General features: G+C 46.0%; 1 long non-coding RNA gene across 3 annotated transcripts in view; it reads right to left on the bottom strand.

The window, feature by feature from the left end:
- Positions 1-24,918, bottom strand: part of LOC137642631 (uncharacterized) — a 498,287-nt gene extending 473,369 nt beyond the window's left edge. For all 3 annotated transcript variants that reach the window (XR_011044823.1, XR_011044824.1, XR_011044822.1), the window contains exon 1: positions 24,708-24,918. This is a non-coding gene — a long non-coding RNA (uncharacterized lncRNA). The remainder of the gene's footprint in view (positions 1-24,707) is intronic.
- Positions 24,919-25,143: the final 225 nt, after the last annotated feature.

Below are 25,143 nucleotides of genomic sequence, written 5' to 3'. Positions count from 1 at the left end.
AAAGGTAAAACGTAGTAAAGGGTGAACAACCTCAAAAAAAAAAGAGAGAGAGAGAGAGAGAGAGAGAGAGAGAGAGAGAGAGAGAGAGAGAGAGAGAGAGAGAGAGAGAGAGAGAGAGAGAGAGACCGTAGTCAAACTCGATCGCGACCCATGAAATTACACCGTGGTGGCCTAACTGCCGCGGGCTCCACAGAGATATCGTACACTACACACACAAGCACGAACTCTGAAAAGGAAACTTACTGATTTCTATACTCAAATATATACATAAACATAAAAATATTTTTACATATATATAGAGTATAAGAAAAGTAAGTGATTAAGTAAAGACAAAACATAAAATAAAGACAGGCACGTCTGTACATCGTCCGAGCCAAAAGTGAAGAGGGGCATTTCACCTACCCCTGCTAACTAGCGCGGGGGTAGTAAACCCTCGTTAAAATCTAATGGCTCGTCAATTTCAGCTACGCCGAAAGTAAACCCTATGTAAATAGCGTGGTTTGTATTTCGGTTACGGAACAAACTACTTTTTCTTATAGAAAAAATTATGCTCTCTTCGAAAATGACACTCGTTCCCGTTGCAAATGAATAGTTTCAGAAATATATATATATCTATATCCTACGGTAATGGGGGACCCCAGTGGGAACTCGGGGTTTTGGGTGGGGAAAACATACTGGGGAAACAATGTATAAACGTAAATCAATCATTTTCTTATCTATACATTACCTTCTTGGATTTATAATAACCGGAGGAAAATACAAAACAGTATATCTGGATAAACTTTGGAGGTGCCGTTGCAAAGACTATGTCTCATGAAAAAATACAGTAACCAGTGCTGCCAACGTCTGATGTAGATAAAATGTTAGCATTCCATGCTAACATTAGCCCCCGTACGTACGTACGTGCATACCAGTTTTCGACCTGCGCAAAAACCCCGGCCCCCTGCGCAGAAGCTTTTCCCCCACCAATAGGATTTCTTCTTCTCTAACCATGAAATGTAACTCTCCGTCTCTCTACCAGCTCTGTTCAGGTCTATTACTTGATTAGTTATGTAATACCCCTTTATACATATTACTTTTGACCCAAGTATTACTCGTTATATTATCCTATACCTTATAAAATCATCCCATTTTATATTCTCATTCAATATTATTTATCATACATTCCATTTTACCTTCCTATATTGAGTTTATTTCTTTTGTTATTTCCTTGTCACTCCCCGGTTTCACATAAATATGATATTTTGATTATAAAATAAATTTTTGAATATACTTACCCGGTGAATATATAATAGCTGACGTCTCGGACGGCTCGACAGAAACACAAAAACTCGCGAGCGATCGCCATGAAGGTTGCGGGTGTGCCCACCAGCGCCGACTATCGGCCAGATACCGCATATACATGTAAACAGCCTCAGTTCTTCTCATTCCGCTGGGTCTCTATCGGGGAGGACGGGAGGGCCTATAATTTATATATTCACCGGGTAAGTATATTCAAAAATTTATTTTATAATCAAAATATCATTTTTAAATATTAAACTAAGTCGGTGAATATATAATAGCTGATTCACACCCATGGTGGTGGGTAGAGACCAGTATTAATACAATATAGGCATATATGCTTAGAGTTTTTGACAGTTATATCATAAAACCCAAATAAATATAGGTACCTGGTAAGGAAGCTGACTCTGACGATTACTCTGCCTTGTTAGTCCGCTTTCCTCACGAAGCCCAGCCATCCTCTCAGGATGCTGAAAGACTCCCAGGAGCTGTAGTATCCAGGGCGACAACCCATACAACAGGACCTCATCAAAACCCTTAATCTGGGCGCTCTCAAGAAATGACATTTGACCACCCGCCAAATCAAAAAGGATGCGAAAGGCTTCTTAGCCTTCCGTACAACCCAAAACAAGATTAAAAACATTTCAAGAGAAGATTAAAGGGATATTGGAATTAAGGGAATGTAGTGGTAGAACCCTCACCCACTACTGCACTCGCTGCAACGAATGGACCCAGTGTGTAGCAGTCCTCATAAAGAGTCTGGACGTCTTTTAAGTAAAATGAAGCGAACACCGACTTGCTCCTCCAAAAGGTCGCGTCCATAATACTTCGTAGAGATCTGTTTTGCTTAAAGGCCACGGAAGTTGCTATAGCTCTTACTTCGTGCGTCTTGACCTTAAGCAAGCAACGATCTATTTCACTCAAATGAGAATGAGCCTCTCGGATTAAAAATCTAATAAAATACGATAAAGCATTTTTAGACATAGGCAATGATGGCTTCTTAACTGAGCACCACAAGGCCTCAGATCCACCTCGTAAGGATTTTGTACGAGCTAAATAAAACTTAAGAGCTCTGACTGGACACAGTACTCTTTCAAGCTCGTTGCCTACGATCTCTGACAGGCAAGGTACAGTGAACCCTCGCTACTTCGCGGTTCGACAATCGCGGATTCACCACTTCGCGGGGTTTTCCCATAACCCATATATATATACATATCGCGGATTTTCCGGAAAATTCGAAAATACCGCGAAATCTGAAGATAACCAAATACGATATTTTGTTACCTGTAATTCCATTAATACTGTAATTAGTAATATCTGCTCTTACTGATTGTTCATTGCATTACATATGATATATAATTCAGCACAGAAAGAAATAAAACACGAAAAGAGAATGTGATCATACGATAATTCAGTACGTAGTAAAATTAAATCGAACATGAAACGCAAATCAGATGCAGTCATACCATATTAGAATGGTGTGTACTGTAATGGATGTGCTTCTTTTCCATGAATCTTTTGTATGTATACGTACGTAGTACAGTACTGCATCCAATAATATTCTTTGTTGCAAAAATCACATTTCGAATAAGTACTGTAAGCGTACGAGAGAGAGAGAGAGAGAAAGAGAGAGAGAGAGAGAGAGAGAGAGGCGTAAAATAGCGTACGTACGTAAATTTTTATTATTATTGTTATTATTATTATTATTGTTGTTGTTGTTAATAAAATTATTATTGTTATTATTATTAATCATTATTATTATTATTATTACTGTACAGTATTATTATCATTATTTATTATTATTACGGTATTGTACTTAATCTACGTACGTTCAGTATGCGCGGGGCATCTTCTATGAGTAACCAACGCACCATGTACTGTAAGACGGGTTGTGATTGGTTCAAGCGCTGATAGATGACGAATCAAAACTCAAGTTTTGTTATCTAGCCTGTGATTGGTGTTTTGCCCGCATCTTCTACCCGCAGCATCACAGTTCTCGCGGGGCTGCATCGTTCACTTTCTCTTTGCGCGTATTGCTGAGTAGACGTTCTTAACTTTGTGAAGTTTAATCTGTGCTGTGTGCGACTGTTTTAAGTTGAACTTTGTTGAACTTTCTGTTACAATGGCTCCCAAGCGTTCTGCTTCTAGTAAGGCTGGTAGTGAGCCTAAACGCCACCGAAGAATGATGACGATAGCTGAGAAGGTTACGCTTCTCGACATGTTAAAAGATGGTAGAAGTTACGCGGCCGCCGGCCGCCATTTTGGCATCAACGAATCCACCGTTCGCTACATCAAGAAGGACGAGGCGAACATTAGAAAGACTGCTGCAATCACCTTTAGCAGATCAGCGAAGCGAGTCGTTACAACGCGTAATAAAACGATCGTACGCATGGAAGGTGCTTTAGCTGTGTGGATTGCCGACTGTCGGAAGAAGAACATAGCGTTGGATACGAACACCATCCGAACAAAGGCTTTGAGCTTGTATGAGAATTTTGCGGCAAAGGAACCTCATGACGACGATGGCGACCATGCTGAAGAAGATGATGATGTAGATGATCCTCAACCAGGGACCTCCACTGATTCCCAGCGTCAGAAACAACGTTTTTCCGCCAGCAAAGGATGGTTCGCGAAGTTTCAGAAACGTTTCGCCCTGAAAAGCGTTTCCCTGCATGGGGAGTCTGCTTCCGCTGACACTGCCGCTGCTGAAACTTACGTGAACCAGACTTTCAAGAACATTATCGCTGAAGGTGGATACAAGCCGGAACAAGTGTTTAATATGGATGAAACCGGCTTGTTTTGGAAGAGAATGCCGTCGCGAACTTTCCTGTTCAAAGAGGAAGCCAAAGCCTCTGGCTTTAAGGCATTCAAGGATCGCGTTACCCTCGTGATGTGTGGCAATGCTGCTGGATTTTTGTTAAAGCCGGGGCTTATTTATAAGTCGAAAAATCCTCGCGCTTTGAAAAACAAAAATAAGAATCTCCTTCCCGTGTACTGGATGCATAATCAAAAAGCATGGATTACGAAGATGCTGACCTCCAACTGGTTCCACCAGTGTTTCATCCCGCAAGTCCATGAATATCTCTTAGAGAAGGGCTTGCCATTCAAGATCCTTCTCCTTATGGATAACGCTGGTGGACACGCAACTGACCTGTCGCGTGAGGGCGTTCAGGTTGAGTTCCTGCCACCCAACACCACGTCATTAATTCAACCAATGGACCAGGGGGTTATCAGGGCGTTCAAGGCCCTCTACACGAAGAATACCTTGGCGGACCTCGTTGCGTGTGTGGATGCTGCCCAAGATGACGAGGATGAAGACTTCAACTTGAAGGCGTACTGGCGGCAGTACACCATAGCCACGTGCCTGCAGAATATTCAAAAGGCACTTCAAGAGATGAAACCTGCAACCGTAAATGCGAGCTGGAAGAAGCTGTGGCCCGATATTGTTTACGACGACAAGGGATTTACTCCGTCGGAAATCCAACACTCTGCAATACGGAAATCTGTGCAGTTGGCTGCCATAATTGGGGGTGACGGGTTTGGCGACATGACGACTGAAGACGTCGACGAGTTGTTGGACTGCCATTCCCAGCCCCTAACTGACGCAGACCTCGAAGACCTGACGAAATCGGCAAGTGAGGAAGAGAGTGAGGGTACCCAGGAAGAGACCCAAGAAAATGTAGAAGAAACGGGCTTAACATTAGAACGGCTCGCCAAGTTCTGCAACCATATGAAGGAGGCGAAAGAAATGTTGCAAGAGTGGGACGAGGATATGGTTCGCTCGATGCAATTCTGCAACAAGGTCGATGACATCACGACTCCCTACAGGATGCTCTTGGATCGAAAAAAGAAGCAGCGGCAACAACTTCCGATCACAATGTTTTTTCAGCCTCGCAAAAAAGAGCCAGTTCCTCCTGCTAGTACGCCTTCGGAAGAAATTGAAGAAGTTGAAGAGGTGTCCCAGGAAAAGACACCTCCGTCTGAAGAGACGTAAAATACTATCATTGACTGCACAGTAGAACACATCATCAGCTTCATCATCATCATTTCTACTGTGCAGCAAATTCATCGCCATCGTCATTCAAGTTTTTCTTGAACTTCTTTCGTGGTGAGTACAGTAACAATCTTTATTTTTTACTTTAACCTGTTTTATAGTTTAGTAATGTACGTACTGTATGCATTAAGTTAAAGGGAAGGTTTTAAAAGTCTACATGTTGTAACCTATCATATTTTTTTTGTTTAAAATTTACATTTACGTACGTAAAACAATCTCTCTCTCTCTCTCTCTCTCTCTCTCTCTCTCTCTCTCTCTCTCTCTCTCTCTCTCTCTCTCTCTCTCTCTCTCTCTCTCTCTCTCTCAAATTGTTTTCCTGCTTTGCTACGTACAAGTACTGTATAATTTATATTTGTAAGGTAACATATTTTGTAAATGCTTTTACTGTAAATACTGTATGTACTGTATCATTATTTATCACTATCATCATGCGTGTTAAATGCCTTGTTTGTTCTGAGCGTGGTTGTTTACTGAGCGTACACGCCGTCGTTTCAGGCGGCGTCATAAAGAAAAAGATTTCATTTGGAAGTCCTAAGAAAAATACGTAAACTAAAACATTGGTAATAAAAAAATCAACATACAGTACTGTATAATCAATATAATCGATGCAAAAACTAACCATACGTACATATATGTGTACACTAAATGAGTTTGTTTCTTCATTATGATCAGAGATGAACGTAAACAAAACATTGGTTGCCATTTTTTATCGTGCTTTTTAGGTGTTTAGGAAACACATGATATAAAATTGCCTTTAATATTTGTGCCTGTTTTAGTTTAGGGTGCTGTAGTACATGCATTAAGTGTTCTGTACATTAAAGGGTGGTTTGTTAACAGTACTACGTACAAGGGAAGGTTTTAAAAGTCCGAATATACATGTTAAATAAATAGGTAAATATGCTGTCACTACTTCGCGGATTTTCACCTATCGCGCCCGCGTCTGGAACCTATCTACCGCGATAAACGAGGGTTCACTTATCAAACGACTTAGGCCAAGGACGAGAAGGCAGTTCATTTTTGGCCAAGAAACCAAGCTGAAGTGAACATGTGGCTTTATCTGTAGAAAAGCCGATGTTCCTACTGAAGGCATGGATCTCACTGACCCTTTTAGCCGAAGCCAAGCACACTAAGAAAAGCGTCTTGAGGGTGAGATCCTTCAGGGAGGCTGAATGTAAAGGCTCAAACCTGTCGGACATTAGGAACCTTAGGACCACGTCTAAGTTCCATCCAGGAGTTGCCATACGACGCTCCTTAGAGGTCTCGAAGGACTTAAGGAGATCTTGGAGATCTTTATTATTGGACAGATCTAAGCCTCTATGTCTGAACACAGAAGCCAACATGCTCCTGTAGCCCTTAATAGTGGGCGCTGAGAGGGAGCGAACATTTCTCAGATGTAGGAGAAAGTCTGCAATTTGGGCTACAGAGGTACTGGAAGAGGAAATGGATGATGACTTGCACCAGTCTCTAAAGACTTCCCACTTCGACTGGTATACCTTGATGGTAGAAGCTCTCCTAGCTCTCGCAATCGCTCTGGCTGCCTCCTTCGAAAAACCTCGAGCTCTTGAGAGTCTTTCGATAGTCTGAAGGCAGTCAGACGAAGCGCGGGGAGGCTTTGATGAAGATCCCTTACGTGGGGCTGCCGTAAGAGATCCATCCTTAAAGGAAGACTCCTTGGGACGTCTACCAGCCATTGAAGTACCTCTGTGAACCACTCTCTCGCGGGCCAGAGGGGAGCAACCAACGTCAACCTTGTCCCTTCGTGAGAGGCGAACTTCTGCAGTACCTTGTTGATGATCTTGAACGGTGGGAATGCGTACGCGTCCAGGTGAGACCAGTCCAGTAGAAACGCATCTATGTGGGTCGCCTCTGGATCTGGGACTGGAGAGCAATAGGTCGGGAGCCTTTTGGTCAACGAGGTGGCAAAGAGGTCTATGGAGGGTTGACCCCAAGTCACCCAAAGACTCTTGCACACGTCCTTGTGGAGGGTCCATTCTGTGGGGATCACCTGACCTCTCCGACTGAGACAGTCTGCCAAGACGTTCAAGTCCCCCTGGATGAATCTTGTCAACAGGGAGATGCCTCGATTTTTTGACCAGATGAGGAAGTCCCTTGCGATGACGAACAGTGTGTGGGAGTGAGTGCCTCCTTGCTTGGAGATGTACGCCAATGCTGTCGTGTTGTCCGAATTGACTTCTACCACTTTGTTTCGAAGAATGCTCTCGAAACTCATCAAGGCCAAGTGAACCGCTAACAACTCCTTGCCGTTGATGTGCATGCTCTTCTGATCCGACGTCCAAAGACCCGAACATTCCCAACCGTCCAGAGTCGCTCCCCAACCCAAATCCGACGCGTCTGAGAACAACACATGGTTTGGGTTCTTGACTGCCAGGGACAGACCCTCTCGCAGACTTATGTTGCTGTCCCACCAGTTCAGGCATGCTTTTACTGGCTCGGAGACCGGGATTGACACAGCTTCCAAAGTCTTGCTCTTGTTCCAGTGTGAGTCTAGATGGAACTGGAGAGGGCGAAGGTGAAGTCTCCCTAGTGAGACAAATTGCTCCAGGGATGACAGAGTCCCTAAGAGGCTCATCCAACTTCTTACTGAGCAACGGTCTTTTTTCAGCATAAGGCGGACTTTGAGCAGGGCTTGCTCTATCCGGGTGGCAGACGGAAAAGCCCGAAAAACTAGACTGCGAATCTCCATCCCCAAATAGAGAATAGTCTGGGATGGATTCAGTTGAGACTTTTCTAAGTTCACCAACAGTCCCAACTCCTTTGCCAGACCCAACGTCCAGTGAAGGTCCTGCAGACAGCGATGACGGGACGATGCTCTGAGAAGCCAGTCGTCCAAGTACAGGGAGGCTCGAATTCCCGATAAATGAAGGAATTTTGCTCGAAACTGGTACACCACATTCCTGTAAACAAACCTCAGATACGGTTGAGAATCTGGGTGTATAGGAATGTGGAAGTACGCATCCTGCAGGTCGAGAGAGACCATCCAGTCTCCCTCTCTGACCGCTGCTAGGACGGACTTCGTGGTCTCCATCGTAAATTTTGTTTTTATAACAAAAACGTTGAGCGCACTGACGTCCAGCACTGGCCTCCAACCTCCCGTATGTTTTGGGACTAGGAAGAGACGGTTGTAAAATCCCGGTGATTGAAGGTCCGAGACTTTCACCACCGCTCCCTTCTCTAGTAACAGAGACACCTGCTGTTGTAGAGCTTGTCTTCTTGACTCCTCTCGATACCTGGGAGAGAGGTCTAGAGGAACTGTTACTAGAGGAGGTCTGCGTACAAAAAGTATTTTGTACCCCTCCTTGAGCAACAACACAGACTCTTGGTCTGCACCCCTCTTCTCCCAGGCCTGCCAGAAGCTGTTCAGTCTGGCCCCTACCGCTGTCTGAGGACGTGGGCAGTCAGACTCTGCCACGGGAGGACTTGGATCCTCTCCTCTTGCCTCTCTTTCCGTCGGCACGAGCGCCTCCCCTGCTGGGGGCTCTGCCACGAAAGGGCGGGATAAATCTAGTCGCTGGGGTATCGACCTTGGGCCTCACGACATAAGACGACGAAGGAGCTCCCTTGCGAGCAGAAGTAGCCATCAGGTCGTGTGTATCCTTCTGCACAAGCGAAGCCGCAATGTCCTTGATCAGCTGTTGAGGAAACAAGGCAGCTGATAAGGGGGCAAAGAGAAGCTCCGACCTCTGACAGGGAGTAACTCCTGCTGAAAGGAATGAGCAAAGAGTTTCCCTCTTCTTCAGGACTCCAGACGTAAAGGTGGCGGCGAGCTCATTGGAGCCATCGCGGATGGCTTTGTCCATACAAGACATAATAAGTACGGAAACATCCTGGTCGGCAGACGAGATCTTCCTGCTTAATGCTCCTAGAGACCAATCTAAAAAGTTAAAAACTTCGAAGGCCCTGAAAACCCCTTTAAGGAGATGGTCAAGGTCCGAGGCGGACCAACAAACTTTAGAGCGTCTCATGGCCAGGCGACGGGGAGAGTCTACGAGGCTTGAGAAGTCACCATGGGCAGAGGCAGGGACTCCCAAGCCGAGAACTTCTCCCGTGTCATACCAGACGCTCGCTCTAGAAGCTAGTTTAAAAGGAGGGAAGGCAAAGGACGTCTTCCCCAAACTCCTCCTGGTAACCAACCAGTAGCCCAGCAAGCGTAAAGCCCTCTTAGAAGAGCGCGAGAGCACTAGCTTAGTAAAGGAAGGCTTCGCAGCAGCTAAGCCTAGCGCAAACTCTGACGGAGGCGAACGAGGAGCGGAAGTAACAAAATGGTCTGGGAAAAGATCCTTAAAAATCATCATGATTTTCTTAAAGTCCATCGAAGGTTGAGCAGCCTTAGGCTCTTCTACGTCTGATAAAACATCCAAAGGAATATCAGTAGGCGGAGGATCAGCAACATCCTCATCTGAAGGAACCTCGTCCGACAATTGATGAGTCTCAAGAAAGGGAGAGACCTGCCGCGGTGGCAATGCTTGACAAGCAAAGTCCACACTCAAAGGAGCAGCAGTAGTAGTCGAGGCTACGTCATGTCGCTGCTGAAAGGACTGACCAGCAACAACAACAGGAGCTGATGGACGCTCGACGTCAAGTCGAGACTGCCTTGACTGCCTAGACTGAGCAGTCAAAACAACCCTTGACTGCGGTGCTTGACGCTCAACATCAAAACAAGGCAACTGAGCTGGTTGGCGAACGTCCTGAACGTCAACACGAGACTGCGGCAGCGGCTGAACGTCAACACGAGACTGCGGCAGCGGCTGAAAGTCAACACGGGACTGCATCGAGTGAGGCTCCAAGTCACGTGACTGTCGTGACAAACTACCGACATCACGCTTCGTAACGTCAAAAGGACGAGTAAAGGCTCGTTTGGGCGGCTGACGGCCAGAGTCTCGATCAGCGTAACGGCGAGGATCATCGTGAACCTGCTCAACGGTATACTCCTCCATAAGGGAGGCAAGCTTATTCTGCATATCCTGCAGGACAACCCATTTAGGATCAACGGGAGTCGGTACGGGCCGAGACGATGGTAACGTCTGTGACGGCAAAACATTGCTCTTACTGAGACTCTCGGAGCCCGTGTTACGCTTACGCTTAATCGGAGAACAGTCTTCCGACGACTGCAAAGGGTCAGAGCTGTCCCAATGGCTACAGCCAGGACGCTGGACCTGTCCTGAAGGGACCGACTTCCGCTTTAAGGGTCTAGAAACTTTGCTCCAAGGTTTCTTTTGCGAGAAGCCTTCGGATGACGAGGAGAAAACAGCCTCGCTCGTCTTATGGTAGGGGCGATCTTGACGAGACACGCCCGATACCGCAGAAGGAACGTCTGTTCGTTGGTTAAAGCCTCTCGTCCCCTTAAGTCCTACGACATTACTTCTCCCTGGTGCAGGGGAGCCTGAAAGAGGTCTCGGACTAGGTGAACGACAAGCACGAACAGACGAACCCTCGGTCGCAACACTAAAAACACTTTGCGCACTAATCACTTTATCCCCACAATTTTCTAATGTGGCACTCTGACACTTTAACACATTCACATCCGCCATGAGTTGATTACGGTCCGATGCTAACGACTCAACTCTCTCGCCCAAAACTTGAATGGCAAGCAACATATCCCGCATGGATGGTTCATGAGTGCTAGTAGAGGGTTCAGGAACAACTACTACAGGGGAAGGATTAGGTTCAGGGGCATGGGAGGAGGAAAAATCCAATGACCTAGAGGAGCTTCTCCTCACCCTATCTCTCTCAAGCTTACGAGAATATTTATCAAACTCTAGCCAGTCGAATTCCGAAAGTACCACGCACTCATCACACCGATCTCCTAATTGGCAGGTTTTACCCCGGCAATTAGAACACACGGTATGTGGGTCGAGAGAGGCCTTGGGAAGACGTTTGTTACAATCCCTAGCATTACATTTACGAAATTTAGGTCCAGGGATAGGAGAAGGGTCAGCCATTTTGAAAAGTCAAAGAAAATCCAAAAACAATCCAAAGTCATCAACAATAAACGCTATCCAAAAAAGGGTTCAAGAGTTTTAATTGAAGAGAAAAACACCTGTCACTGCGAAAGCTCAAAACCAAAAAGAAGTACTTCACCAAGAATGACGAAAACTCCAGGTCAACAGCGAGCGGAATCAACTTGTCGACAAGACCGACAGAGAAGAACTGAGGCTGTTTACATGTATATGCGGTATCTGGCCGATAGTCGGCGCTGGTGGGCACACCCGCAACCTTCATGGCGATCGCTCGCGAGTTTTTGTGTTTCTGTCGAGCCGTCCGAGACGTAAGCTATTATATATTCACCGGCTAAGTTTAATATTTAAAAACTTGCTCTGGACAAGTTTCCCTATCCAGTTCATTCATGTTTACCCTCTAGACTCCGTTGTTTTTCCGTTAACCAATCACGAACTGATATGTATTCAAAGTTTACACAAGGGGGTTATCAACTGATATTTCCCTACCCCCTTCCTTCATCTCTTTGAGTGGTTTGTTCATACCCCTTCCACCAAATCCTTTTCCCTGGAAACCTTTGTCCTAGTAAGGTGTCCGTCATTTCAAGTGAGATTTATTTTTTCGTATTTTGCGATGGAGGAAGTTATAGCAACTTGTAACGTCTGCAGTATTCCGTACCTAAAAGCATTTGCTAAATTCCATGGTGATTTTTATGATTCTTCATCCAATGTTGATAATTTCCTGAAAGCACACAATCTAATTCCTCAACGTTTACAGTGCCGTCCCCTCCTATCTTACAGGAAAGACATTCATGTGTTTTATTGTAATACCGAAACCAAGATACCTAAAACCCAAAAAGAAACGTCTTTGTGGTTATTCCGTTACTTCTTATAAAGGTACATTTTTGGGAAAAAGTGGTTTAGTCGTCAGTCTCACCCTCCCGTGACCCGCAAGTTTCGATGTCTTCTGCATATAGGTAAGTCATTCCTCAAAAGTCATTATATGTGTTTTGTGACCTGGGAACTCCTAGGTTAGGTTAGGTGGGTTTGTTAGGTTCTGTACCCTTTTTGTACTTTTTATATATTGTGTAACCGGTAATATTACCATAACATTTGTAACGAGAACAATCCCAGTCATCGTTGGTAACACTGTGTATCATTGGTAACGTTGCTAATGTTATCGTTCGCAATACATTTGTGAGTGAAGTGACACCGTTGAACAAATGCTTATATTTAAATATTTTAACACAACATATATGACAACAGTGATTATTTGTTCCGTAACTGAAATACAAACCACGCTATTTAATATGGGTATTACTTTCGGTGTAGCTGAAATGACGAGCCATTAGAATTTTAACGAGGGTTTACTACCCCCTCGCTAACTAGCGAGGGGGTAGGGAGGGGTAGCTTGCTACCCCTCCCCCCTCACACACCTGTGATTAGCTCACTTTGCTTTTGGCTCGGGTGACGATCAGACGTGTCTGCTCCCACCCTCGCTTACTTTGACAGCCTTTAATCTTTGTTTTTGCTTTTTCTTTTATACAGTGTGTTTGGAAGTTGGCCTCTACCATGCGGAAGTGTCTCGGCTTACCTAACCGCCCTTGCGGAACGTATATGTCGGAGGTGGACACAGACCCTCACACCTTGTGTCCTTTTTGCAGGGGACAACGGTGTGAAAGAGATAAAGTATGTGGTGAGTGTAGGGAGTGGTCTACCTCCCAGTGGGAGAGGTTTTCCCGGCGCCGGAAGAAGTCCAAACGGGATATTTCTTCTTCAGGGGTTTCCTTGAAGAGAGAAAATCCCAAGGACTCTTCTTCCGTAGCCCGAACCTTCTCCGAAGCTCCCATTCGATCGGTCTCTCCCGAGAGGCCGTCGAGTGGTAGCTTAGGCCGTACTTACGTTGACAAACCTCGGGGTTCGGGAGAGGGAGTTGCCTCCCATAGCGATGCAGCTCCTCCTCCTCCTCCTCCCCCGGGGGAGGATATTTCTGATAACAATGTTTCTAACAATGATTTGTTGCAGCTTTGGGCTTCCTTGGGGCTTCAGGGTTTGCCCTCCAAGGAAGCCCTGTTTTACATAATCAGGTTGGGGGCTGCTGTCAAACAGTCGCCGACGGTAGCAGAGGTTGATCCTCTGTCTATCGTCGACGTTGTTGTGGCAGGGGCTTCTGACGAGTTAGGTCAAACCACTGCTATGATTCCTGATGTAGCTGAAGGCTTAGTTCCCCCCTCCGAACATCCTTCAAGGGAGGAGTTATGTCCAACAGTCTCTCCTGCAGGTGATTCTCTCCCCCCCCCGGGGGAGTTCACTAACAGACTCCTCTTCGGAGGACTGCCGATGGTCTGCCTGCTGCCTCCAGAGGACGTATCAGACGGAAAGCTCGCCCTCCTCTTTGCCGTAGAGGCCTTCCTTCTCCCCACAAGGGAGTTAGGAGGAGCCTCTTCGGTTCTTCGTCTTCGCAGTCCACCGCAGAGGATCCTCCTCGCCGTGCACCGACCGTTGCAGCTGTATCCTTGGACCTCTCTGCAGATCGTTCACAATCTCCTTCGCCTGCCAGAGCTGCTGACCTCCCATCTCCGTTCCTGGCCACTGACACGCTGTGGCCGCCCACACACCCCGTTATCCAACGGGCATCGGTCCCTTCGGGGCAAAAGGGGCTTTCTCACATTGTGAGTAAATCCCTTAAGCGCCAGATATCCCCTGCACGTTCTCCTGCACGCCCACGCGCAATGGCGCGCAAGCGCTCTCCTGCTGTTCCTGAGACTTCTCTACAGAGACCACCTGTTCCAGGAACAACGCGCCAGCAATCTCCTGTTGCTGAGACTACGCGCCAGCGCTCACCTGAGCGCCAGCGATCTCCTGTACGCCAGCGATCTTCTCCTCGCCAGCGCACATCTACGCGCCCTCATCCTGATGCGCGCCACACACCCCCACGATCTCCTGCTCGCCAGTGCTCTTCGCCTATGCGCCAGCGTTTGCCTGCGCGCCAACATTTGCCTGCGCGCCCACGATCTCCGGATCTGGGCGCAGGAGGGAAGAATCTTTCTTCTCCTTCCCGTCAGCCCTCGCCTGCGCGCCATCGCGCACCTGTTCCCGCTCCTGCTGTGCGCCCTCCTGCACGCCCACGCGCTAGGGGTATTTCCCCTGCGCGTGCGCACATGCCTTCTAGAGCTCAGAGAGATCCTGCGCGCCCACACGTGCGCGAGCTATCACCTCCGCGTGCAAGCGCTTGCACACCCTTCGGCGCACCCTCTGCTTTCGCCAGATCGCGCACCTGCGCGCCCGCGCACTCCATCACTTGCGCGCCAACGCGCCCACTCGCCCTCGCGTCGTAGATCGCCTGCGCGCCTGCGCACTCCATCACTTGCGCGCCTGCGCACTCCATCACTTGCGCGCCAACGCGCCCACTCGCCCTCGCGTCGTAGATCGCCTGCACGCCCATGTGCCCCCTCGCCTGTGCGCGGTCGGTCGCCTGTGCGCCCTGCGCACCATCGCTCGCCGTTGCGCCATCGCTCTCCTGCACGCCAGCGCTCACCCGCGCGCCCACACGCGAACCAGGGAAAATCCCATCGCGCGAGTGCCAGCGCGATTCCCAACGTGATTCCCAGCGCGATTCCCATCGGAATTCACAGCGCGAGCCCCCGCGCGAAGCTACAGGAATGAGAGCCTCCATGTCGTCATCTTCACGTCCCCCCCCCGCAAGCACAGATCAGCGCTCCCGCAGGAGGGGGGGAAAACTCCGGTTAGGTCCAGGAACCAGCCTCCTTCTTCCCTTTCTTGTGAGGCAGGCCCAGTTGTAGTTTCTACTCCAAAGGATCGCCCGATCCCCTTCCCTCCAGAGGGAGTCTCTGACAGTGCAGCTGTCAGTAAGCAGCCATGGTTCGGGCCCCTCGTCAGAGCCGTCATGCAGGCTTTCAAACCTGCCTTCTCTGAGTTGGGCCTCAAATCAATGGCAGCTCCGACCCCACTGAAGAGGAAGAAAGGAGTAGAAGTCGTGGTAACTTCTCTCAGGGCCAAGCTGGTTCCCCGTTAGTCCTCGAGGAAGGCTCTTCCCCCCCCCCCAAACTTTCTCTCCCTCTCCTGTGAACGAGGATTTTCCATCCTCAGGGGAGTCTACCGAGGTGAGACGTTCTCCCATCGCACCAATGGGAGAAACCCCACCTCGTGCAGGAGAATCGTCTCGGGTTGGGGCGGAGAAGAGCCCACAGACATCGTTGTTGGAGTCCTGTATTCCTCACAGGAGGGAACCTAAGGACTCTAAGACCATCCCCAAGTCACCCTCGAGGATTCGACCAGAGCCAACAAGACCCTCAGAGAACGTCCACGTGTCCCCCCAAGAAGAGCCTTTGGGGACGGGAGACTTTGCTGCCAGTCCTCCAGGAGGGGAGCCACAGGAGTCAGAGCATGCCTTCTGGCAGGTTCTGACCCTGATGAGGCATCTCAACGGGTTCCCGGATCCTGAGATTCCTCCTCGGGAGGGCAAAGACACGGTCCTGGACCGAGTCTTTGGCACTCAGAAACCTACTAAGGCCAGTGCGGCTTTGCCCTGGTCCCAAGGAGTGAAGAGTGCCAGGGATAAGGTTGAGGGCCAGCACTCTGAACTCACCTCCCCCATCCGTTCCACTGCTGGCAACAAGCTCCTCCCTCCTCCTCGTATCCACCAGAGTAGGTACTTTGAGATCATGGAGGAGTTTTGCCTAGCTCTCCCCTTGCACCATTCTGTGGAAGAGCTCACCAAGGGAGTCCCTCTAGAGAGGCTCTCTAGCCGGCAAGTGTCTTTCTCGGCGACAGAGATCCTAAGTCAGGAGAAGGTTGCGAAGTGTGCCATGCAGGCTACTTCGTGGCTGGATGTCTGGCTGGGGTCTCTTGGCATCCTGTTGCGATCCAAGGACCTGTCTAAGGAGAGCACCAGGAAGGCCCTGGAGACCTTCCTCCTTTCGGGCACCCGCACCATTGAGTTTCTGGCCAACCAAGTCTCGAACTTGTAGGCCAATTCCATTCTGAAACGACGTGATGCGGTGGCAGAGAGGTTCCACACAAAGGTCCCAGCCGTCGAGGTCAGCAGGCTCAGACATTCTTCCATTTTGGGAAAGAATCTGTTTGAGCCTAAAGACGTGGAACAGGCAGCTGAGAGGTGGAGGAAGTCCAACCAGGACTCTCTCCTACAAAGGGCTCTTACATCAAAGCCCTATAAACCTCCAGCACCTCAACAACCTCGCCCGTCCAAGACGACGAAACCGGCAGTGGCAGAAAAGGTAACGGTGTCGAAGCCCTTTCCTGTCAAAGACAAGAAAGGCAAAAAGTCCTCCAGGGGAGGGAAAAATCCTAGAGGGAGTGGCCGAGGCCACAAACGCTAGGATTGGCAATCCCCCTGCATGTCCACCAGTGGGGGGATGCCTACAAAGTTGCGCAATCAGGTGGCAGCAACTCGGGGCCGATTCCTGGACGATTTCCGTAATCAGTCAGGGATATCGCGTCCCGTTCACAACATCTCTACCTCCCCTGACAGCGGATCCAGTGCCGTTGAGCTCCTTTGCCATGGGATCGGCAAGGGGCCAAGCCCTACGGGCAGAAGTCGAAACCACGTTAAAGGGCACTCTCCAGGAGGTCGTCGACGGTTCCCCAGGCTTCTTCAGTCGACTCTTTCTTGTAAGGATGGCGTCTGGAGGCTGGAGACCAGTCATCGACCTCTCAGCTCTGAACAGGTTTGTCAAACAAACCCCATTCAGCATGGAGACGGCAGACACGGTCAGACTTGCAGTGAGACCACAAGACTTCATGTGTACACTGGACCTGAAGGACGCGTACTTCCAGATCCCAGTCCATTCGTCCTCGAGGAAGTATTTAAGATTCAGCCTAGACAACAAGATCTACCAGTTCAAGGTGCTGTGTTTCAGTCTCTCCACAGTACCTTAGGTATTTACCAGAGTGTTCACCCTGATTTCTTCGTGGGCACACAGGATCGGCATCCGTCTCCTCCGTTATCTGGACGACTGGCTGATCCTGGCAGACTCGGAGTCGACCCTTCTTCGACACCGAGACAAGCTTCTGGGACTTTGCCAAGATCTAGGGATCATGGTAAATCTCGAGAAGTCTTCTCTGCTTCCAACTCAGCGACTGGTATACCTAGACATGATATTGGACACCAATCTCCACAAAGCCTTCCCATCAGACGACAGGATAGCAAGGCTGAGGAGGGTCGCAGACCCTTTCCTCAGACGAGAATAACTCCCAGCCCAATCGTGGTTACGTCTCCTCGGTTACCTTTCTTCCATGGCCCGTCTAGTTCCAAACGGTCGCCTCAGGATGAGATCCCTGCAATGGCGACTCAAGTCTCGGTGGAATCAAGGACACGATTCCCCGGATGTCATGGTCCCTATGGGTCCTGCGGAATGGACGGACCTTCAGTGGTGGGTGACAAACGAGAACCTACGAAGAGGAGTGGATCTTCTCGTCCTCCCCCCAGATTTGATGCTGTTTTTGGACGCCTCAAAGAAAGGGGGGGGGGCCCATGTTCTGAACCCCAGGACCTCAGGCCTCTGGTCAGAATCAGAAAAGTGCCTCCACATAAATCTGCTAGAAATGAAGGCCGTATTCCTGGCACTTCAACAGTTCCAACAGTACCTGGCGGGTCACTCCGTGGTGGTGATGAGCGACAACACCACGGTAGTGGCTTACATCAACAAGCAGGGAGGTACCTTGTCAGAGCAGCTATCCCATCTGGCAGTAGAGATAATGAGATGGACCGAAGTCCACTCGATTCCACTATCAGCTCGTTTCATTCCAGGTAAGAGGAATGTGCTCGCCAACAGTCTGAGCAGGGCATCCCAGACAGTGAGTACCGAGTGGTCTTTGGATTATCTAGTAGCCAACAAAGTCCTGACTTTGTGGGGTTCCCCGACGGTGGATCTGTTCGTGACAGCTTTGAATTTCAAGCTTCTGCTTTACTGCTCCCCAGTCCCAGACCCCAAGGCACTCTGGCAAGATGCATTCCAACATCGGTGGTACAACATCGACGTATACGCCTTTCCCCCGTTCTGTCTGATGAGGAGGGTACTCAACAAGACCAGAATATCGGTCAACCTTTCAATGACCTTGATAGCTCCGCTATGGCATCACACAGAGTGGTTTCCGGACCTTCTGCAGCTCCTGACGGAACTCCCGAGACAACTTCCTCCACGACACGAGCTACTCAAACCACCACACGCCAACATCTTTCACAAAGCCGTAGCTTCGCTGCGGCTTCACGCCTGGACACTATCCAGCATCTCACAGAGAGAGGCTTTTCGCAACAAGTTGCTGAAAGAATGTCTCGACACCTGCGAAAGTCATCCGCTGGGGTCTACCAGGCGAAGTGGAGAGTTTTCTGTGGTTGGTGTCGTGGAAGGGGTATCTCTCCACTCGATGCCACTATTCCAGCAATAGCGGAGTTTCTCGTGTATTTACGGGAAAAAATGCGCCTTTCAGTCTCGGCAGTGAAAGGCTATCGCTCGGCCTTAAGTCTTGCCTTCAGGCTCAAAGGAATGGACATTTCCTCTTCGCTGGAACTTTCTCTACTCATACGAAGTTATGAACTTACCTGCCCTCAGGCGGAAGTGAGACCTCCTCCATGAAACGTGGTTCGAGTTCTCAGGTCTCTTAAGAGACCTCCCTTCGAACCATTACGCCAGGCTTCTGATCGCCACCTGACTTGGAAGACGGTGTTCCTACTTGCTTTGGCCTCAGCCAAGCGAGTCGGCGAACTTCATGGTCTCTCGTATGACATCGCCCACTCAAGGGGATGGGGGGAGGTAACGTTCAGATTCGTCCGTGAGTTTGTTGCTAAGACTCAAAATCCAGGAGTGCCGGACCCTAGGTTCGACTCTTTGCGGATTTCGAGTCTTCGTTCTGTAACAGATGACCCAGACCATCTCCTACTGTGCCCAGTGAGAAGTCTGAGGCTCTATCTTAAGAGAACTGCTGCAATTCGTCCTCGGGTGCAGGCATTGTTTGTAAGCACCGGAAGGACGAAGAGGAGGGTCACTAAGAATACTATCTCAGCGTGGATTCGCAGGGTTGTCCATCATTCCCTGAATCCCGACCCTCCTCCGTCACGTTGCCCTAGAGCACACGATGTCAGGGGCATTGCTACCTCTTTGGCCTTCAAGAAGAACTACTCAGTGACGCAGGTTTTACAAGCAGGGGTTTGGAAGCGTCAGACGACCTTCACAGCCCACTACCTGCAAGACGTGACCCACAGGAGGCTCGATACGTTTTCTATCGGCCCTGTGGAGGCTGCGCAACAGCTGGTTTAAACCTCAGGCTCCTTAATGGGCAAGTAGCAGAGGGTTGAGGGCATTGTTACCCAGTTTTAGTCTGCATGAATGAAAAGGTATGCCTGGCCCTTATTTTTTTCTTCATTCTCCCCTCTTGGGAAAGCAGCATCCTGGGTTTTCTGCACAGCTCACCTCAAACCACTGTAGGTAAACCATGTCCCCATACCCTTACGAGGTGGTATTGGGAACGTCCTATCCTAGAATTCCATCTAAAGGACTTCAGGTCAACTTCCTAGGACGAGTCACACTTCATTCCTTCACCCACAAGCTTACGTAGGCCGCGGTCCTTGCAGAGCAAGGCACTTGCGAGGTGCAGGGACTCTCTTATCTTTGAGTACTAACACACTCAGATACTGAGTCCCCGGGCAAAAAGCCAAAAGCCAGTAATGGCTGGGACTTACCACCCTACCTAAGGGTTAAGTCACCCATATCAAATAGCATGGTTTGTATTTCAGTTACGGAACAAATGACAAATTTGTAGATAATTTGTATTTTTCCTAACTATACAAACCTTAGCTATTTAATCAAACTTGCCCGCCAGCCCTGTCCCCCGGGAAGTCCTACCTCTAAGCAAAGTGAGCTAATCACAGGTGTGTGAGGGGGGGAGGGGTAGCAAGCTACCCCTCGCTAACTAGTGAGGGGGTAGTAAACCCTCGTTAAAATTCTAAAGGCTCGTCATTTCAGCTATGCCGAAAGTAATACCCATATTGAATAACTAATTTTTGTATAGTTAGGAAAAATACAAATTATCTACGAATGTCATATTTAACCATTTTAACCCTGGATAGGTACGGTGGGTCGTACGCGACCCCGAGCGTCAAAAAAAAAGAGGTTTTTCTCACGTGACTCACCCCCGTGACTGAATTTGTGGGTGATCGACCTGCAGGAGGTGTCTCCCCTACACGCTCTAGTAGTGTCCAGATGTGCATTGCTGTAGCTGTACTCCTTCCCCGATTTCTGAGACGCGTCGGGGTCGAGCGCGACCGAGTTTACCCTTCTAAGGTAATTTGCATAATTATCAAAGTTATTACGTATTATGAAATTGTCGTAGAATGGTGCAACTTGTATAGGTTATCAGTTGTGGAAAGTCTTGGTGGATTGTTTGGCTACCATGTGCATGATTTTTTTTTTAGTTAAAATGTCGTTCATCACCACGAGGACCATTTTACTGCGAGTGCCCCTTTTTCATTTTTTTTCATTTTTTTGCCAAGTCATTTTTCCGTAAGATATTGCCAAATAGTGTCGTAAAACTCTTGCTTGTTTAGTGTTGGAAAGTGTGTCTAGATGATCTGGCTACCCATGCGTGACTTTGTTTTTGTCAGATACGACGTAGTTATTGGTATATTGGGTATTTAACTGCGGTTGCCAATTTCTGTTTTTTTTTCAATATTTGTAAAAATTTTTACGTAGTAAGGAATTGCCGTATATTATTCATTTTTTTTTCATGTTTATGTGTTAGAAAGTGTGCCTTGATGGTTGGGCTAACACGTGCATGTCTTTTTTTTTATCTGAGATGCCGTATATTAGAATGTTGGGCATTTTACCGCGAGTGCCCCTTTTCATTTTTTTTCATTTTTTTGCCAAGTCATTTTTCCGTAAGATATTGCCAAATAGTGTCGTAAAACTTTTGCTTTTTTAGTGTTGGAAAGTGTGTCTAGATGATCTGGCTACCCATGCGTGACTTTGTTTTTGTCAGATATGACGTAGTTATTGGTATATTGGGTATTTAACTGCGGTTGCCAATTTCTGTTTTTTTTTCAATATTTGTAAAAATTTACTACGTAGTAAGGAATTGCCGTATATTATTGATTTTTTTTTCATGTTTATGTGTTAGAAAGTGTGCCTTGATGGTTGGGCTAACACGTGCATGTCTTTTTTTTATCTGAGATGCCGTATATTAGAATGTTGGGCATTTTTCCGCGAGTGCCCCTTTTTATTTGTTTTGCATTTTTTTGCTTAGTCATGTTACCGTAAGGAATTGGCAAGTAGTGTCGCAAAACTTATATTTTTATAGTGTTGGAAAGTGTTTCTAGATGATCTGGCTACCCATGCCTATTTTTTTTTTAGCCAGATATGGCGTATATATAAGTATGTGTTCGATTTAACTGTGATTGCCATTTTTTCGTTTTTTCCCATTTCTTTCAAAATTACTATGTACTAAGGAACTATCACAGAGTAATGATTCATTTATATGTTTATTTGTCGGAAAATGTGCCTTGATGGTTTGCCTAGCACGTGGCTGAAATTTTTTTTTTCTGAAATGCCGTATATTAGAATGGCCATTTTTCCGCGAGTGCCCCTTTTTATTTGTTTTGCATTTTTTTGCTTAGTCATGTTACCGTAAGGAATTGGCAAGTAGTGTCGCAAAACTTATATTTTTATAGTGTTGGAAAGTGTTTCTAGATGATCTGGCTACCCATGCCTATTTTTTTTTTAGCCAGATATGGCGTATATATAAGTATGTGTTCGATTTAACTGTGATTGCCATTTTTTCGTTTTTTCCCATTTCTTTCAAAATTACTATGTACTAAGGAACTATCACAGAGTAATGATTCATTTATACAGTATGTTTATTTGTCGGAAAATGTGCCTTGATGGTTTGCCTAGCACGTGGCTGAAATTTTTTTTTTCTGAAATGCCGTATATTAGAATGGCCATTTTTCCGCGAGTGCCCCTTTTTATTTGTTTTGCATTTTTTTGCTTAGTCATGTTACCGTAAGGAATTGGCAAGTAGTGTCGCAAAACTTATAATTTTATAGTGTTGGAAAGTGTTTCTAGATGATCTGGCTACCCATGCCTATCTTTTTTTTTAGCCAGATATGGCGAATATATAGGTATGTGTTCGATTTTCCTGTGATTGCCATTTTTTCATTTTTTCCCATTTCTTTCAAAATTACTACGTACTAAGGAACTATCACAGAGTAATGATTCATTTAGATGTTTATTTGTCGGAAAATGTGCCTTGATGGTTTGCCTAGCAGGTGGCTGAATTTTTTTTTTTTTTCTGAAATGCCGTATATTGGAATGTTAGCCATTTTTCCGCGAGTGCCCCTTTTTATTTGTTTTGCATTTTTTTGCTTAGTCATGTTACCGTAAGGAATTGGCAAGTAGTGTCGCAAAACTTATATTTTTATAGTGTTGGAAAGTGTTTCTAGATGATCTGGCTACCCATGCCTATCTTTTTTTTAGCCAGATATGGCGTATATATAGGTATGTGTTCGATTTTCCGGTGATTGCCATTTTTTCGTTTTTTCCCATTTCTTTCAAAATTACTACGTACTAAGGAACTATCACAGAGTAATGATTCCTCTAGATGTTTATTTGTCGGAACATTTTGTTTACTTCTTTTATGATTGAATATCATCAAATTTTTTTAGCTAAAATATTATATTGTTTCACATTTTTTTTTTTTTTTCGATTTTATTTCCCTTCAAAAAAATTTTTTTGGGTCAGAATTTTAATTTTATAGTCGTAAAATAATCGACAATTATCCAGCAACCCACCATACAATTTTTATGCATATCCAATAATAATTAGATTAGTAAATAACACCTTGAAATTGACATACCCTTCCTACATTTCAAGTGGCAGATTAGGGAGTCTGAGTCAGTGTGGTTGGCGGCCATTTTGTGGACATATCCGAAGCGTAAGTTGCCCTATCTATATATATTCTTGTTCCCTATAGAATTTGTGATATTTTGGTATATTTTTACCTGCATAAATATCATATATATTAAATATATGTATTTTTTTACGAAATTTCTAAGTACTCAAAAAATTACCTTTAGATATGGCCCCTGATGTAAATGTAATTTACAAAATAATGAAGATTTTTTTACATATTTCTATTTTAGGATAACATATGTTTATTCCCTAAAAAAATTAGCCACTTCCTATTTCATTTGGGTACCCAAAAAAATTCATGAAATTTGGACAAATTTTTTTGCCCAAAAAAAGTTACCCTTTTTTTCTCATTTCAGATCTTCACCTCCATGGGTCTGACTTCATCCAAAATACATCAAGATGTGTCCTAAACATTCAAGAATCAATTCCTAAAAGGATTTGTGTATATATGTATAAACTTTTTTTTTATGAATTTTTATGTCAGGTCTTTATTTTTTTCTACTTAATTTTTTAAAATATTTATAATAAATAGATTTTCTGCAGATGAGTAGTATTTATCTTTACAGTTGTTTTAAGCATTCATTGAAGTTTTTTTTGGCAAAAGAAAAAAAGAGGTTACTGCAAAAACTGATTTTTCAAGAATTTTTTTTGGCGTCGGGGTCGTTCGCGTCCGAGTATACCCTTAAAGGGGTGTCCGAGGAGCGTACCTATCCAGGGTTAACAGAAAATATATGTTTTCCTGTAGGAAATAACATGATTTAACCGGTTTTCACCTTCATTTTATCCGTAATAACAGCAACCAATAAGGCAACTTAAAGTTAGCCGAATTGGTTGATCTGTTTGTTTGCAGTTGAAATGAAGGTGAAATTCGGTTAAATCACATTATTGACTATAGGAAAACATATATTTACTGTTCGAAATCACACCCTGTAATACAATACAACTTCACCAGGTTAGGTAGGAAACATTAGGTTAGAGGATGTTCTTGTGTCTGTAAAACGTGGTTTTTCACTCTGTCCCAACAAACTACAAAGGCTCCAAAGTCGGCATTAGATACAGCATAAAGTAATACGTCAGAAAAAAGTATTAAAATTATTTGTGGAGCTATTGTATAGAATTACCAACATACCATATATACATAATGATCTGCACCCAAGCCCCAACCCCCTCTACTAAAGCTAGGACCAGGGATGGGCAGGCAATGGCTGCTGATGAATGAGCAGATAGACCTATAGGCTTCCCCCAAACTCAACCTTAGCTCACAGAGATGGTGAGGTTGCAGACACTACAAAAGCTAATGAGTTTGAAAGGGACACCACAACACTTAGGCCGACGAAAGGGATGGACGGTAAAATGACGAGACAGAGCCTAGCGAACAGTTTACTTTACTGACTTCGTGAAAACATATAAGCATATCCACAAAGAAACCTTAAACTAAAGAATTATACGGAACACAGAAAACTACTGTAAATCACTTACCTTAAGATGCCTGCCCATTGGCCTAGGGTTTGACATGGCAAGGAAATGATTATCCTTTAAATCACGAATAATGAGCTAAATGTGTAGTTTCAATATCAACAGCCACACACACTTACGCAAATTATTTAACTGTAACCGGGGTAATATTGTTTTAAACGAAACGAGCACAAAATTGAAGGAACTACTCTACTTCGCAAAAGTGACAACCAGAACCCAGTGTTGCCAGATGGGTTAGTCTAAAAATCTCCAAAACGATAAAATATCCTCGAAACGACCCAAAAAAATCACCATTTCCACAAATATATTTTCTTCTCATCATGTAGCCATTACTCATATAGAAATTACTCACCATACTTTCATATAGAGTGCAAGTAAACTAATTGCAACAATATAAAGATTTACTATTTTTTTCTTCATAGAAATATGTACAGAATAT

This window comes from Palaemon carinicauda, chromosome 1 (genome assembly GCF_036898095.1).
Source record: "Palaemon carinicauda isolate YSFRI2023 chromosome 1, ASM3689809v2, whole genome shotgun sequence".
NCBI lineage: Eukaryota > Metazoa > Arthropoda > Malacostraca > Decapoda > Palaemonidae > Palaemon > Palaemon carinicauda.
Note: the sequence above shows the minus strand (reverse complement) of the source record. Positions and strands in the feature narration are given on the sequence as shown.